Source organism: Corvus cornix, chromosome 2, assembly GCF_000738735.6.
Source record: "Corvus cornix cornix isolate S_Up_H32 chromosome 2, ASM73873v5, whole genome shotgun sequence".
Taxonomy (NCBI): Eukaryota; Metazoa; Chordata; class Aves; order Passeriformes; family Corvidae; genus Corvus; species Corvus cornix.
In genome coordinates, this window is record NC_046333.1 from 138,162,170 (window position 1) to 138,178,943 (window position 16,774).

At 35.2% G+C, this 16,774-nt stretch overlaps 1 protein-coding gene across 3 annotated transcripts in view; it reads right to left on the reverse strand.

The window, feature by feature from the left end:
• Positions 1 to 16,774, reverse strand: part of CSMD3 (CUB and Sushi multiple domains 3) — a 613,513-nt gene that overhangs the window by 185,539 nt on the left and 411,200 nt on the right. The window lies entirely within an intron of this gene.

Genomic DNA, 16,774 nt, shown 5'->3' on the forward strand with positions numbered 1-16,774 from the left:
TTTATACTATTATTTTTTGCTACCTCCTTTAGTTATTAAAAGTTCCTATTTTTTCTGTTTTGTTTTTTTTTAATTCTGTGAGGCACTGCAATATATATAAAGGAAGTAGGAGATTTCCTAATACCCTGGACATTATTTAGCACTTTTAACTTAGAGTAATTTTTGGTATGAATAAAGGAAAAACCAGATGAAGGACCTAACGTTTTCTGATTAAAGTATGCCTGCACACATCTTCAATTCTCCACAATTTTATAGTTCATAAATATATGTATGGTGTAACATTTAGCAGTGACCTTGGAAGTTAATTTATTGATCACTCATATCTATACCCTTGCACATGACCTATCTACAACACTAGACTTTTGTAGTAATAATAAAGAAATCACTACAAAAAATGCACAAGGGTTTAGTCTGAGCGAATGTACAGCTATATATAATGCATACGTATGGATTATTACTGAGATAACATACAATCACAATGACTACAAGAAAAGTATAAAAAATATACAGATCAATTCCTCATATTGAACATATTCTGATCAGCATATTAAATATGTTATGCACAAAAATATGTATGCTTAAGCAAAAAGTAAGTACATCAATGTCTATTTAAGTAAATATTATTTCCTACTAACATTATAGAACTGAAGCATGTTATATGTATTACAAATAAATACCAAATGTCAGAACTAGTCCCACTGAGCTCAGCAATCTGTGTAACATAAACACAAAGTGGCAGTACTGAGATTTAATTCAGATGCCCTCTTTCTGGGGAGTTAATACCAGCAGACAGCAATCCATTCATCCAAAATGTATGTGGGTTTTGTATTAACATTTTTTTTGAAGAGAAAATTTTGGTCTAAACATGTTATTTATCTAAAAAAAAAAAACCCTCCAAGTCTCTTTCTGTCCAAGACATACTTAATAAAAAATATAAGAATTGGCTCTGTAAAGTTACTGGGAATTTTTGGGGTTGTTTTTGCACATAGAAAGTACTGACTGTAGGGAAAAAAATCCCCACAAATAAATTCTCACAAAAAAACAAGTATTACAGAAGTAAGGGAAAACTTTGCTTCTTAGTCCTCAAAGATTAAATAAATATTCTTTAAAATGTTTCATAATAAATGAAAGATAATGATTTTTTTTTTATATTGACATGCCATTTTTTAAAACTTCTGCTTTAGGCACTACCATGACTCCTGTTTGTATCTATACATATGCTGCTGGGTTTAAATTTAGAAAAAATATTACTAAAATATGAAATTACTAAATTCACTGCACTGTACTTGCAGCTCTTGTAAATGTTACATGCAAGAGAATAAGATACTGGAGCTAGATTACACTGGAATCGAATTTCATCAAATATGAAAAGGTTCATAAGGTTAATGCAGGTCAGAACTAAAAGAAAAAATTCTTAAGGTAAACTTAGACTGAAGCAAGTAGCAAACCCAGTCATATACTAATGTGCATCCCTCCCTGCTGAGAACACAGGACACACTGTTGTCTTTTGATTGGTGGTGGCAGTCAGAGCAGTCTACATTGCAGACAAACTGTGTTCTGCCCACTTTAATATTACCTACCTTGAATTTTGCCATAAAAAAAAAAAAAAACCCACTTCTCTACTTTATCTAAAACATGCAATTCCAGAAGAATGGGAGGTGATTCTTACTCAGAATTTGTAATCAATCTTGAAGGGCCAAAAAGAGAAGGATGTTGGTATAAACTTTTTATTTTCTATACATCATATTGCTCTTACTAGATTGCAACATTCTGCAAAAAAATGAATATAGCTGAAAAAGACATTAAGAGGCCACACAGGAATTTCTGATACAATCTGTTTGGGTTTTTTAATCACTTAGTAATATTTATGCAAATTAACTTTATAATATGAGGTCTGTGTGCCAAACTTACAACCTTACCTTTATTTGCCCTGTATAGTAGTCATCTTGCATGCTTGCATGCCTGCTCAACCCACCTCCTGGTCTTTTGGCTGTGAAGCCAAATTGATGAAGCAGGGATTGGGTAAGTGGAGAATGAAATGGATGGAAAACAGGTTGGTGCGCCAGGTTCAGAGTGTCCATGATCCAAAACCTAGGCAGGAGCTGATTAGCAGCAGTGTCCCTCAGGGGTGGTTGTTGACTTCAATATTTATTAAAGATGGGGACAATGAGACAAAGTTAGCTTTTGGCAAGTTTACAGACACTGGATGATCAGTTGATATGCTCTAGTGCAGGGATGCTATTTAGGGAGGTTTCAGTAGGGTGGAGAAAAAGCCTGAGAGAAACTTCATGAGGTTCAAAAAAGGAAATGCAGAATCCTGCATCTGGAACAAATGAATCCCAAGAAACAATTTACCAGAAAGCAACTTTACAGAAAAGGAATAGAAAAGACAAAAACTCTTCTAGGAAGCATGTGTGCAGCAAAAGCACAAACATAGCAATCACTAGATGGAACAAGCAGCACTCCAGCTGCATAAAAGAAAACTCTGGTTCACTATAACTGTGGACAAACAAATTTTTTTTTTTTTTACAGAGGGATTGTTATCTGTTTGACTGTTTTGCGAGCAGGCAATTGCACTAGGCGTCTCCAGAGGTACTTTGCAACTTAAACTATTCCATGAATACTTTTAAACTTTGCAAATTCACACTAAATTTAAATCTAAAAATAAAACCATTGCTTTAAGACTGATTTTTGCATTATAACACTAGAATACAAAATAGACATTCTCTGTTCTCACAATCTCACCGTCTGGGTTTTAGGCTTTAAAGTAGATGATTTCTAGAAGTCTAATTCTCATTTCTTTCAGAGTTTGTTCAGCATTTTGCAAGACTCTATTAAAAGTATGAATTCTAACTGAAGGATTTATGAATTGGTTTGAAAGACCAGGTGAGTTTCTCAACAGGCTGATAAGAAATAAATTAATTTATTCTAAATGAACAGGATGTAAGAAAGGGAAAGAATGCAGCATGCCATTAAAAGTACAGAATATACTTTGCTTCATTGTAAATAAATAATCATTTTGGTTAGATTTGCCTAAAATCTGTGGGAAATTTTGTATTCTCTGTAAAGTGCTACTTAAAGGAAGAGAGAAAAAAACCTGCATAATATTGTTACTACGTTATATGGGATTTATTTATTCATGTAGTTGCATGACATTATCCTCAATATCATCATCAGGACAATAAAACAGTGCTGACTGTTAGTGAAAGCACACTGTAAAGCTACAAAGCTACTAACTTGGAGCACTTAGTATAATTTGTCCCACAGCCTTTGGAGATGTGATATGGTAAAAATAGGTAATAACTTTGGATAGGTGTGAATACTGCTCAATTCAAATATATATACAAGGTTTTGAAACATATTTTGCTCTAAATTTTTAATATAAATTAAAATTTTTAATATATATAAAAATCTATTTTTTCTATTTATTTATATATATATATATAAAATTCTGCATTTTTTTGTTGCTGTTGTTGAAAGCAAGAACTCCAATGTTTTGTCTCTTTCACCTCCATTTCAGCATATACACATACCTCTACAAAGCATTTCAACAACTGGAACTGACAAGATTTAGATACCAAATTTCAGCTGTTATTTTACTTTGTATTTTTAAATGGTGGTAAAGGCTTATGTATATAAATGATGGTAGAAGTTTATATATATATATGCATTTTTGTTTGTTTGTTTTTATTACGTGTTACCATACTTTGTGGTGGAAATAGGTGAGCATTACAGAATTCCAAAAATTGACCATTTCCTTAATCTTCACTTTTTTCCTGTTTAATTAACTTTAAAGATAATAAACCAGGAGAAGGTATCCAGAGTTCCACAACTATAGTGAGATTAAAGCATAAATAAGTTATTCCTTCATGGTATTTCTGAAAACCACATGTATTTCTTTGTAAACACGTGTCTAAATTCAACTTGCTTAATTAGGAGTGGAATTAACTTAAACTTAACTGTGGAAAAGTTAGGCATCTTATTAATAAGCTTGTTTCCCAGATTCCCTCTACAGTCAGGAAGTACCACAAGGGAGGAACTTCTACTTAATGTCGGCACTTAACATTCTCATGGGCTGGAACAGAAAGAAACACATGATTTTTTTCCATTGAGATGGAAATGCTGTATTAGTAATTTATATTAAGTGTTTAATCTCTATTTTAAGAATAAATCTGTTATTAGTTAAATTCTATTTTTACGTGGTTGTTGTCATATATTCACCTCAAAAAGGAGGTGTAATTTTTTTTTTTTGATAAAATTTTCAAAATAAGAATCCTCAAATATGTAATTATCATTTTTTTTGAGGGAAAAATTAAGAAATAGTTATATAAGAAAGAAACTGGAGAAGGACTATCTCAGTACTGTATGCAATTATAGAACTAATGCATCTCTGGAGAGTTAACATATATTACCCATATATTCAAACTGAATTTCTTAATGGCAGCTTTCTGTCATGTCTTCTGTAGTCATAAGGGTTTTTTTCATGTGCCTGACTCTAGCCCACCATTATTACTATTAAAAGCTGTGTATGTTTGCAGTTTTTTATTTCAGAGAGCTTATCTGTGTGTTCTGTTCTGCATTCTCAACCCTGTTTGCCTCTTTAATGTTTATTTTTTAATATTTCTTTTCATTACCTACTTTCAGCCTATTTTTTTTCTCCTTTTGAAGTGCCAATACTGTTTATGAACTGTATATTCCAGTACAAGAAGTGGGGGGTATTTTCTTATTGTATATTCAGGGACCTCAATCACTGCCTTCATCATTCCCCATGAAAGTTTGTGGAGTAAGCAAAAATTTTGGGAATTACAAAGTCCCTGATGTCTTTGATTGTCCCTGCAATGCAATCTTGACAGCTTTCTGCAAAATAAATGGAGCAGGCTATCACAATTCCCCATAAGTTCACGTATAAGAACTAAAGTTCTTTGTGACTTATTAGAATAGATAAAGTAAGAAAAGAACACCTCATGTTTTATTCTATTACCATAATTGGAAACTCAGAGTTTAGGAAATATTGTCTTGAATAACTAGTAAGCTGTGATTTGTGAATGTAATCAATTAAATTCCTATTAAAAGACATTTTTTTACAGGAAATAGACAAACCTCAAATGTGTCTATTACCTAATACGTGCAGCATAACAGGTACAAGAGTGACTCTGTAGCAAAAGCCTGTGAGTGATCATCTGAGAGCTTTTTCTCCCTAATGAAGATCGAGAAATGCAGAAACCTATTTTACTTTTTCTCTTGGAACTTCTAGTTTAGAGTAATCACACTGCAATCAGTCAAACCATTTGGGCTAGATAAAGAATTAAGAGATAATTCTTGATCAAGAATTCCAGGATGGAATGAATGTGGCTCATGTTGAAAGTGTTCAGTAGGTGAGAGATTAGTGAAAATATTAGGTACACTGAGCTTGTATGCCTCTCTACATGGTCAGAGTGAAAGAAAGTATTTCAACAGTTATTACACAGTTCTGAGCTGAGTGTGTTTGTAAAATAAAACTCCAGATTGCCTTCTGGCTTGCAATGGGGCGTGGTTTTGGAGCAGATGAATTGTTTTCATTCGGATGAAGCTAAATTTGAAGATATACTACTGAACTGTGGTGGAATGACTCTGAACTAAGAATATTTCTGAACAGCATTGCCAGCAGCAGTTCAGTACCAGCTGTTTCAATCTATGTTTCAGCTCCTCTTAGTTCTTCTGTGTGATGTGCTAACACATAAATAACCAAAGGACCCAGAAGTGAGACTTAATATCTCAGATAGCCATATAACCATATTCTTTAATTTAGACTTTGAATATGAGACCACCAATCCTCCAGAAAACAAGTACCATTGCACAGGCAGAAGGATTTACTCTGGAGAGTTGCTTATCTTACCCCATTTCTGCTAGGTGACTCGAAGGAAGTCGGGCAGAATCTTGGTCAGAATCTTTGCAGCCAAGACATGCAAAAAATTCAGTTCCGTTCCCCCCACAACTTGTTTTAATTTTTCCTAAGACCATTCATATAAACAGATTCATGTGCTCTGAGCAGTGGAGACAAGGGAGTGTCCTAAATCTCTTTACGAGCAGTACAATACTGTGCAAATGCTCCTACAGAGCCACAGAAGCCATTAAACCAGTGTTCAGTCGTACCCAGAAAAGATGTAAACACAGATCTCTACAAGTGTCCTTTATGTTGGGTATAAAAACATTTTGATACATCTTTTTAATAATAAGGGACTGAAGTATATTTAATCAATAAATCAGATAATTAAATATTCTAAATTGATCATTCCTGCTTCAAAAGCAGTAAGTTACTGCCAGGGTCAAAAAGTTTCTGATAGTTCATAAGCCCAAGAAATTTAATAGGTGACTGAATTGTCTTAAAAGGACAGCTCAATTCTCATGCAGGAAAGATACCTTGGAACAAGGCATTAAAAATGTGACAAGGTTTTAATAGACTCCACTGATACTGGAAACAATATAATAAATGTTGTGGGATTTCTTGGTGTTAACGATGATTTCTAAATTTAATGTTCTAATGCATGCCAAGCCCAATATCATTAAAGAGACTCAATCCCAAACTTGAAGAATTAAGGAAATTTGGGGTTTTTTTTTTCTTTTTTTCTCCTTTTTTTTTCCCAAAACACACAATCAGGTCAGCAGCTTCAAGCCTTCCAAATTTCAAGCTCTTCATAATACACAGCATGCCAGAAATATTTTTATTAATTTATTTAAATCAACATATTCTTCCAAACTTTTTAAATAAATAAACTCTCCAAACTTTAAATAAAGGGTTTCTAGTATTGCTGGTCTTTCAAACTCACATCAGCCTGAACCAGTCCTGACAGACTGCGCCTTCAAAATTCAAGCTTGTCTCAGAAGCCACATAATACCTTTACCCGGATGGACACTGCAGTCTCCCTGCATCTCTAATGCTGTTTGAGAACCAGGTCAGCCTGGTATTTGCTATCTCAAAGCCAACCTTCTATACAACTTTTCCTGGAAAAGAAGGAATAAATTATCTACAGCGTTTTCATTGTCTTCTGCCAACAGAAACACTGCTGATAACACTTTTTTAATCTATTTTTAACTTTTTTTCTGCTGTAGATCTAACAGAGATTTAGAAGCATAGTCATTGTAATTCTTAAGTAAATTCTAACCACAGACTCCATTTGTTGATTTTGCATGACTTCATGGATTCTATCTAAGTTTGTCAGTTATTGTTTGAAGATTAAAATGGGAAAATATTAAGAATAAATCACAGAATCAGAATTTCATTTGGGACAACGCATCCCTTCCACAAAATAACTTCAACATCTTGCACAACCAGGGTTTTCTAAGTTGTCTAGGCAGGTCTCTGTGTTAAGGAAACGTCCCTGTCCAACCATCCTGGACCAACTCTGGCAGTCACACTTGCACAACCAAAACTTGGGCCAAGACTCCTTCACAGCTACACACCCCACACTCACACAGTCAGAACAAGTTTCCTTACCAGCTTGACCCCCTCTCAGACATCAACTAAACTTGTTTACACTGTAGCCTGGTATAGTCTCTTTTTTGAGGGGATGGGAATGGGGAGAAGAGGGGAACAGTGGACATCAAGTTCTTTCTTAAGGGTCTTTATCTGACTTTACTGTAACATAGGATTATAGATAGGTTATCAGAAAGGATAGGTTATGGATCTTACTACTAGATACGCTGTAGTTCTTCAGGAGATAACTGACACAGGTTTAATGAGATAACATAATTTTACTTTTTCTTATTGTTTTTGTTGTTGTCAATTTATACTAGTCGTTAAAATCATCCGAAGTACTACATTTCCCTTACTGTGTCTTAGTGGAATCCTTATGAGCTATTTTATTTCCAGTTCCTAAGTAATAATCTTTTTCCATTAGTATTCACGCTTCAGTTCGGACCAGGTATTATTTCTTAGGCATTTGCTCATAGCTTTGGCACTGAGTATGAAACCCAGCCCCAAATAAATACATTGACATATGGTTTCAGATAATTTCTGAAACTCAGTAGAAAATGGATACTGTGACAATATCTAATCATCTTGGCAATACATTCCAGCTGGAAGAAGTGTTTTGAAAAATCTTGATTTCATTTAGACTGCATGTTTAGAGCTTGGGGTTTTTTGGAACCTTTTGGTTCTTTAAAGCTTTTTATACCAGATCCATCCCCGTGTCAGATGGCATATTTCTTTATGTATACATAAAAATACAGTAAGATAGAAATACCTTCTCAAAAAGAAGAAAATATGAGAGTCTTGGACAACAGACAATGGCTGACTGTGTAGTGAAAAATCTTACCAGTGGTCATTCAGTTCTTAGTACCATTTCTACTAAAAATATTATTAAGATGATTTGAGGTAAAATATGTCTATTTAATTTGTTTGTTTGCAGAATAATGTGCAACTTGTTTTGTTGCAACTGCTAAGGATACGGTTGTACCTTTAACTGAAGCCTTGTCCTTTAACTGAAATCTTCTGAGGAAAGGGGAAGATTGTTCCTATCTTAAAAGTTAAATTTTTTATTTTGTCTTTTAGTTTCACAAATTGTATATATGCATTATAGCTTTATAGTTCCAAACCACCAAGAATATTTTGATAGTTCTTAAAGATAGGGCCAAATCTTTAATCTGTCTGAATTTTTTACTTTCGTTAAATTTTTCCATTAATTCTTTATATATGTTTGTTTGTTGTTTTTTTGGGGGTTGGGTTGGCTTGCAGAGGGGGATATACAGTAATTTATGTTTGGCAATGATACAGAATTGGCCTCATTATTTGGTAACATTCTGTCCATACACTTGAATGTCATCACCCTGATCTTTGCTAAGGCAATTAATTTTTTCTATTGAAGAAAATACTATACTATCGTCACTTGAAAAAAATTACAGAACACTGTCAAAGAATAACTTTTGTTTTCTTTAGCATTATACACATTACATCTTACCAAAACAACAACGGAATATAAATAAGAAGAAAGATTTTATATTTTTTGCAAGATTTTAAAATTCATCTATGTAAATGAACTGTATCTCAGACTGCATGTCAGAATATGTCCAGTCAGTAATTGAAGACATCAGTCCACAAATAATTTTTTCCACATTCATACACATAGGACTGAAAGATGAGCATTCATCAGTCAAGAGTCTTTTCTATATCTGTCAATTATGAGATCAAGCAGATTACTGGAATGCTATTAAGAAAAAATAAAATTTCTTTGACAAAAAAATAGCAGCAAAAATCTCCCTTTTATATTACTATCTTACAAAACAGCTATCCCTGGCAAGAAATGGGGTAAGAGGGAAAGTAGGAACAGACAAAACTTGAAGTCAACTCCATTGTAACATGGTGTTTGTGCTACATTGATGGTAGGACTTGATGATCTTAGAAATTTTCCAGCATTAATGATTCTATTACATTTGTACTTTGAAGAAAATCATATGATTGTGTATGTGGATGTAGACCAAAATGTAAAGCTTTTCTATTGGTGTCACACCTAAATATTAGGAAGGTACCTGGTACACAAAATAATACAACCCATATACTTATGACAAATTTTTAGTAACTAATACAAAACAGAAAATAAAATATATGCTTGCTATTAATTAAATATCCAAAGTATCTTAGTTGAAATAATTTCAAGGATTTGTATTATTTATATATAAATATTTGGCTGTCTGGTGCTGTATTTTGATCCATTTTTGACTTGAAAGAATTCAATAAAAGAGGTTGGATTAACCAATGAAAAAAAAATGATGAGGAAGTTAGAGAACCTTTTCTGAAATAGAAAAGTAATTTTATTTATAATATTAAGAACCACAAAAGTATACTTTTGTACTTCCAAATTCACTTTGCTGTATACACAATTATAAATATCTGTAATGGGCTTCTTCTGCAAGTAAAATAACCCATTGGAACTGAAAATTTTACCTGAGAAACTTAAAACACAGTGTTCAATTTTATTATTCTTTAACAGAAAGCATAGCATTAGATTTTTCAGATTCAAAGAATAGCTTTCCCACTTATAAAATTGATATACTAAATTAAAATATTAACCTGAGATACATGACATTCCAAATTTGGAACCATATCAGCTTGATCTCTCTAAAAGGCCATGTCACAAGTCAGACAAAGTCAACTTTATTTATGTAAATTTAGGGCAGGTGAGAAGACTTGCTATTGATACAAATCAAAAGGGTTTGGACCAACTATATTGCATGAGGTTTAAAATAGGGAATTTCAATCTTAAATATAATTAAAATAAGTTAATTTTATGGTGACATGGCTGAGAGGATGATTTGTTTATTTACAATGTTAAAATTACTTATGTCACCAATTTCTTTTGATACTTCCTTTCAGCTTTCATTTATTAATACCATAATTCCAGGTCTCTCTAGCTATAAGCCATTACCAGGACATTTTTCATGGAAGCATTAACTCATAGTATTTGCCTGCATAAAATGCATATGCCTTCTATGCTACTGAAATAAGACATGACAGCTACTAAAAAGTTATTGTCATTTACGAACTTGTGACAGTGTTGGGGTTTTAGGAGTTCTCCTTTTGCTTGTTTTTTCTCTTAAAGAATTTTCCCCATATATGTTGCCAGGTGAACAAATTACTGGGTACTTGAAAAAACAAAAGACCTGGCCATAGGGGGAGGGGACCAACTGGATACTCCCTTTCTTCTGGGGTTTTCTCATGTAGGGTGGGGGATGCCAGGAGATTTGAACTGGGAAAAAGGGGTTAGGTTCAGTCCCTGGGGGTCTGGTTTTTCTCTGGGCATTCCGAAGGAGAGAGGCTGCCATCATTGTGGAGGGAATTCGTCAGCACTGCAGGCTTCTGCTTTCGGCTGCCTTCCTTCTGCCGTGAGTGGAGCTTGCTCACTGGAGCAGCTGTTGCACTGGGACCCTAACACCCCACCTTCCTGAAAGAAGGACCTGTTCACTGTCTGCTCGGGTGCCTCAGGGAAAACCCTGGGATTCCAAGCCCGCCTTTCCCTGCCCCGCTGGGAGCCGGCCACGGCCGCTCTGCCCCAGTCATTACTTTGAGCCTTCGCTACACTGTAGCTCCGCACGCCCTGCCTGCCCAGACATCCGGGGGTTCCTGCTGCAGCTCCAGGGTTTGATACATCTCGCCTGCCACCCACGATTTGTGCTCGTCCGTGCTGCTCCAGTTTGCTGTTACTGAGGGTCCGGCCAGGCACCGGGATCAGCTGCCCAGGGGGGTTTGTGAAGCCTTTGTTCCATCCCTCCCTGGCTTGGCCAAGCCACCATTGCCGCATGCTCCCCAAGCTCACTCCGCAGCGCCCTCTGCAGCCGCGGGGGAACCATCGCACCTGCCCTGCTCACCGGGAGCCGCCAGCGCCCCTGCCGGCTGCGAGCGGAACTGCACCCGAGGGGAAAGGGCTTGGCAGCCGAAACGGCTGGGACTGGGTTTGTCATTCTGTTTGCTGTTACTGCCATAGATACTGTTGTTTGTTTGCCTTGTCATACATATATCTATATTAGTAAAGGACTGTTATTCCTATTCCTCATATTTTTGCCTGAAAGCCCCTTAATTTCAAAATTATAATAATTTGGAGGGAAGGGGATTGCATTTTCCATTTCAAGGGAGGCTCCTGCCTTCCTTGGCAAACACCTGCCTTTCAAACCAAGACAGACAGGAATGAATTTTTGTCACTGAAGGACATAAATGGTCATTCCTTTTACTAATATCTGCTTCTTGAAAGAAAGGCAACAGCAGATAGAAGGAAACAAATCTGTTAAATGGTTTCTTTCTTTTAAGCATCTTGATACTAAAAACAAAGCAAACCCACCCCCAAAATCAAAACCAAACAAGGAAACACACACCAACACCACACCCTGCAAACCTAAACAAAAACCTAAACCAAAACCACTGAGCTGAATTTACAAGTGTGGACATTCAAAGATATTTCTGATGTGAAAGTAGTCCTCCTGAAATCTCTAAATGCAAAGGATTACTCTCAAAGTTGAAAGAAATCAGCGAACCAGAGTGTGGAAATATTTTAGATCAACAGTTCTTTTTGCTATGGAATAGACACAAGGAAGAATAAATCCTATGTTACTGACTTCAGAAAGTGAAAAAGTTATGTTAGGAAGTGATCCCTACACCAGCAGTGGTAGGAAACAGCATTCTGAGAAAGAAACCAGTAAAATACCCCATATTCATTTGCAAATCACCTTTGGGGTAAATATGTCAGAAATAGAGATCTTTGTTACTGGAAAGCTGAAGAAAAGAAAAAAACAAAAATACAGGAGGGTGTTCAGCATCAAAAGAATCTTCCTTAAAGTGACTGTGGCTAATAGGTGTGTCTTTGAACAAAAGAAATCCCATCAAAAAAGAACAACAAGAAGACAACAAAAGAAAACAACAACAAAAAAGTTTTGAACACAAAACATTTAGAAGACACTGTGGCTATAAATCATAAATATAGAAAGCTGACTTGTAGGCATTTAATCATCACAGCAATCAAAGTAAGCAATATGATGCTTTATAATTCTAGACTGAAAATTAATATTGTCAGACTGAAGCAATGCAAGCAGGTATCTGCCTCAAGTGTTCTAGGCTTTTTCTATAGTGTATAGAGGCAAGTAACTTCAAAGGACTATTCAACCAGTCTTAAAATAAGGAGGAACAGCCACAGTTTGACAGTAAATCCAAGCATTTTAAGGCATATCCTGTTATATAAGAAATTGTTGTCACATGATATAAAATACTGCTAGAGCATCTATTCACAAAAGCTTCCAAAAACTCAAAAAATATTTACAGCTTACTTCTGCACTGGCTGCCTTATAAAGCTCAAAAAATGCTCTATACTGTGTGATGTTTAATTAGTCAGAAATGTGACTGCACTCTTAGACCTGAGCAGAATGTATTCTGTAATGCTGAGACACTCAGTAGTGCAGCTATTAGTGGTGAAATAATGGCCTACAGAAGATGAATACATTTCTGCATAAAAGATAAATGGCACCTGAAATGTTAAAGTTAGCAGACAGAAAACATCTCTGTAATACCAGATTCAAAGGCCATTGAAAACTATGGAAAGAATCTGATTAACTTCAGTAGGATCTGATCTGATATTACACACTTCACAGATATTAAAGTGATTAAAAATATTCTTTTAAACACACAATTATTGTCATTAAATGTTTTGCATTTTAGTGTTCTTACTCAACTACTTTCAGTTCTCTGTCTTTTTTTTCACAACTAATACTTTCATCTTGGTGACATGAAGCAATGTCAGCTGATGAAAATGTTTTAATATGACTAATATTTTGGCCTGACCCTGAGATACACAGCTCATGTCTCTGGCAAATACATGATTGCTCCCTTCTCTTTCTCCTTCACTTTTCTCAAAGATTAAGTTTTCTATTTTGTGCAGAATTTACTGTTAAAAATAATTATTGCTTATTTAATTGGTGTTTTTCCAGTACGTACTGGGGTCTTCATGCTCTGTCTCTGACAGTTGAGAGAAAATGTGCTGTAACAGGTATTTCCTGTTTGCATATTGCTTCTGGCCTGTTGTCAACTTTTCACTCTTCTCCCAGTTTAAGGATAGACCTCTGGCATCTGTTCTATAGCTACATTATTCACGTCATTTAGACATGTTCCAAAATTTTCAAATTATAATCTTACTGTTGAATCACCAGAGGTTCTTATCTTCCTATTACACATACACACAAAGTTTTTGAAATATTCTGCTTTATTATACATCTTTTGCTACTTTGATTTTCAGGATTTGTGGGCTCTGTTTTCTATCATGTTACTTAATTGTAGTCTCAAAGAAGACTGCAGAAACTGAAATGTTGTAATGTTTAAATTAAGAGATACTGTCGTGGTCATTTGCAGAGGTCCAACACAAAAATGAAAGACATAAAGACACATAAAAGACAAAAGACATATTAGACCAAAATTCCGCTCTGCCTAGTGATACTAAACAATATTTCTTGCTAAACAATATTTCTTGAAGTCATTTATTTCTTTGTTTACATTAGAGGTATAAAAGAAGCTGTACTTTCACTAGCCCTGGATAATTGGAGGAAAGTAATGAAGCACAATCAGGCTGAGTTCCCATGTTTCATCTGAAATTCATCACTTTCACTCCTTCCTTTCAGAGTAGTGTCCAATTGTGTTAAATAAAAAAATTACCCTTTTCAACCATAAGAAACTCTCCATTATTCCTTAGTTCAGCATAAAATAAATAGTTTCTTGCCTTTCTACTCTGGTCTCGTGAGACCCCAGCTGGAGTATTGCATCTAACTCTGTGGTCCCCAGCACACTAAGGACATCAGCCTGTTGGAGTGAGTCCAGAGGAGGCCACCAAGATGATTAGAGAGGACACCTTCCCTGTGAGGAAAGGCTGAGAGAATTGGGATTGACATGTCTGGAAAAGAGAAAGCTACAGGGAGTCCTAGTTGTGGACTTCCAGTACCTGAAGGGAAACTACATGGAAGATGGAGAGCGACTTTTGACAAGGACATGTAGTGACAGGACAAGGGGCAAACTGAAACAGGTTGTTTCATAGTAGGTTTACATTACATATTAAGAAGAAATTCTTTACTATGAGGGTGATGAGGCACTGGAACAGGCTGCCCAGAGAAGTTGTGGGTGACCTATATCTGGCAGTGTTCAAGGGCAGGCTGGATGGAGCTCTGAACAACCTAGTCTAGGGAAAGGTGTCCCTTCCCATGGAGAGAGGGTTGGAGGGTTGAAACTAGATTGTCTTTAAGGTCCCTTCCAATGCAGACCATTCTATGATTCTGTGATTATTTTCTTACAGAAAGAGATTATGAACGTTTAAACCATCAAAATAGTTCTACTATTTCAGATACAAATAACCTTTTGTTTTTGTTTTTTTTTTCCTCCACAAAAAAGGAAAGCTAACAAAAAGAAACAAAACAGACTAATTGACACAGTGGGCAAGAAAAATATCATCGTGAAACCCTTTTCCTTCAGATCCTCTAAATTTTACAAAATTAATAACAACATCCATGCCTTTTAAAGGATTGTTTTGGGCAGCCCTAGATAGAAACAATTCTAATATTACCTTTTGTAATACATAATACTAATTAAATAATAATTTTCTTTCTACTTTCAATGTAACATTTCACCTTCTTTAGGTTTTCCCTTCCAGCCTTCCCTCTTTAGGTTGGTGAAGGATGGTATCTCACATGCCTTTTGAATTATCATATAAAAATTGTTTTTCTGATTACATTGGATGGCTTATAGAGGAGTCAAATATAAATTATATTATGCTATCAATGGTATTTTCACTCATTAAATGACAGATGCAAAATTGTGTAAAAACAGTTGATAAAATGAAATAAAAAACTGTAAGGAACTAATAAGGTTAATCCATTTTTGGAAACATTTTTTGCTTAAAGGATAAGAATAGAATAGAGAAGAAAATAAAGCATTCAAAGTCTTAAAAGGGTTTGAACATAAAGTATCTGTTGTCATTGAGTAACATTCCTCTTGAGCTAAAAGGGCTGATAAGCCAGTTAAATACTCTTACCCAATTTCACAAAATGGCAAGAGGAAAGTAAAAGCAGATACCTCCCTTGTGTGAGCTTTCTGTTTGTTAATTACAGTGTAGCTAGAGTATGAAGACACCATCTGTTTCACTCAGACAACATTATGTACTCAAAGAAAGTATATGAATACTTGAAACAAAGTTGCAAAGAATTGTCCTTTTCTTTCTTCTGTCCCCTCAAATATGTTTCTTTATTGGTCAGTGGAATAATATGTCCATAGAGCAACATTGTTATTTAGGTTGTGTAGCTATTTGCACATTACTTTTACAATCTTAATTTAGGGAAAAAAACCCAAAGAACTCTGTTATTCTACTAGGAATGTACACCCAAACTGTGCCACATCAACTATTTGAGAAGGATCACTGTGATTTTGAGAGTCTGGACTGAAGAGTAAGAGAAATGCTGAGACAGTAAGACTTCATGGATCCTTTAAACTGTCATTAGAAGTCAACAGACTGCAACAGCACAGAGAAAAAAATAAAAAGCCTCTCCTTTCAGATAAACCTCTAAAATCTCTTTTCACATAAATCACTGCAAGTGCATCAGGAGCTGTTTTATAACTTTACTCCTATGTACAATCCCTTTTCCTTTAACTACATTCTTGTTCTGCATCAATCTATTTTTCCACTCAGCTTAAATGACTGCCTAAATAAATTCAGTGCATAATGGTCTCCCTCTCCGCCTTCAACATTAAATATAGGAGCATGTCTGAGAATGGAAAGCACATATGTGAGAATCTCTCAGACAGGCTCTGGAAGGAGGTAAGGTGGTGGTAAAATGGCAAAAATACTTTGGAGCCAAGGGATTAAAATCTCTATTCATGGCTTCAAAAATCAGCTGATGGAGCAGAAGCACTCTTTCACTACAAATAAATTATCTTTCACTTTGTACTCTCATTTACATAATTCATTCTTCCTTCAAATTACTGTATGCACAGACAGGTAATTGTCACATACACAGAAAGAATGAGGGCAGGGGAAAACAAGGGCTAATACAACTTTCAAGCACAGGAAGCACGGTGAGGTAAATAGTGTTAACAGTAAGAGTCTCTGTGTCAACCCATGTTAGAATTGTTGCTATTGCTACACAAAATGATACTAGACTAGATCTTGGTAATCTTGAAAAAATATATATACATTTCACTGACGAGAGGAAAAAGAAGGTCAAAATGGACCTGGCTCAATGATTCCTTCAGTTTCAGCAATAAAATGTCTAAAGGGATTTAATA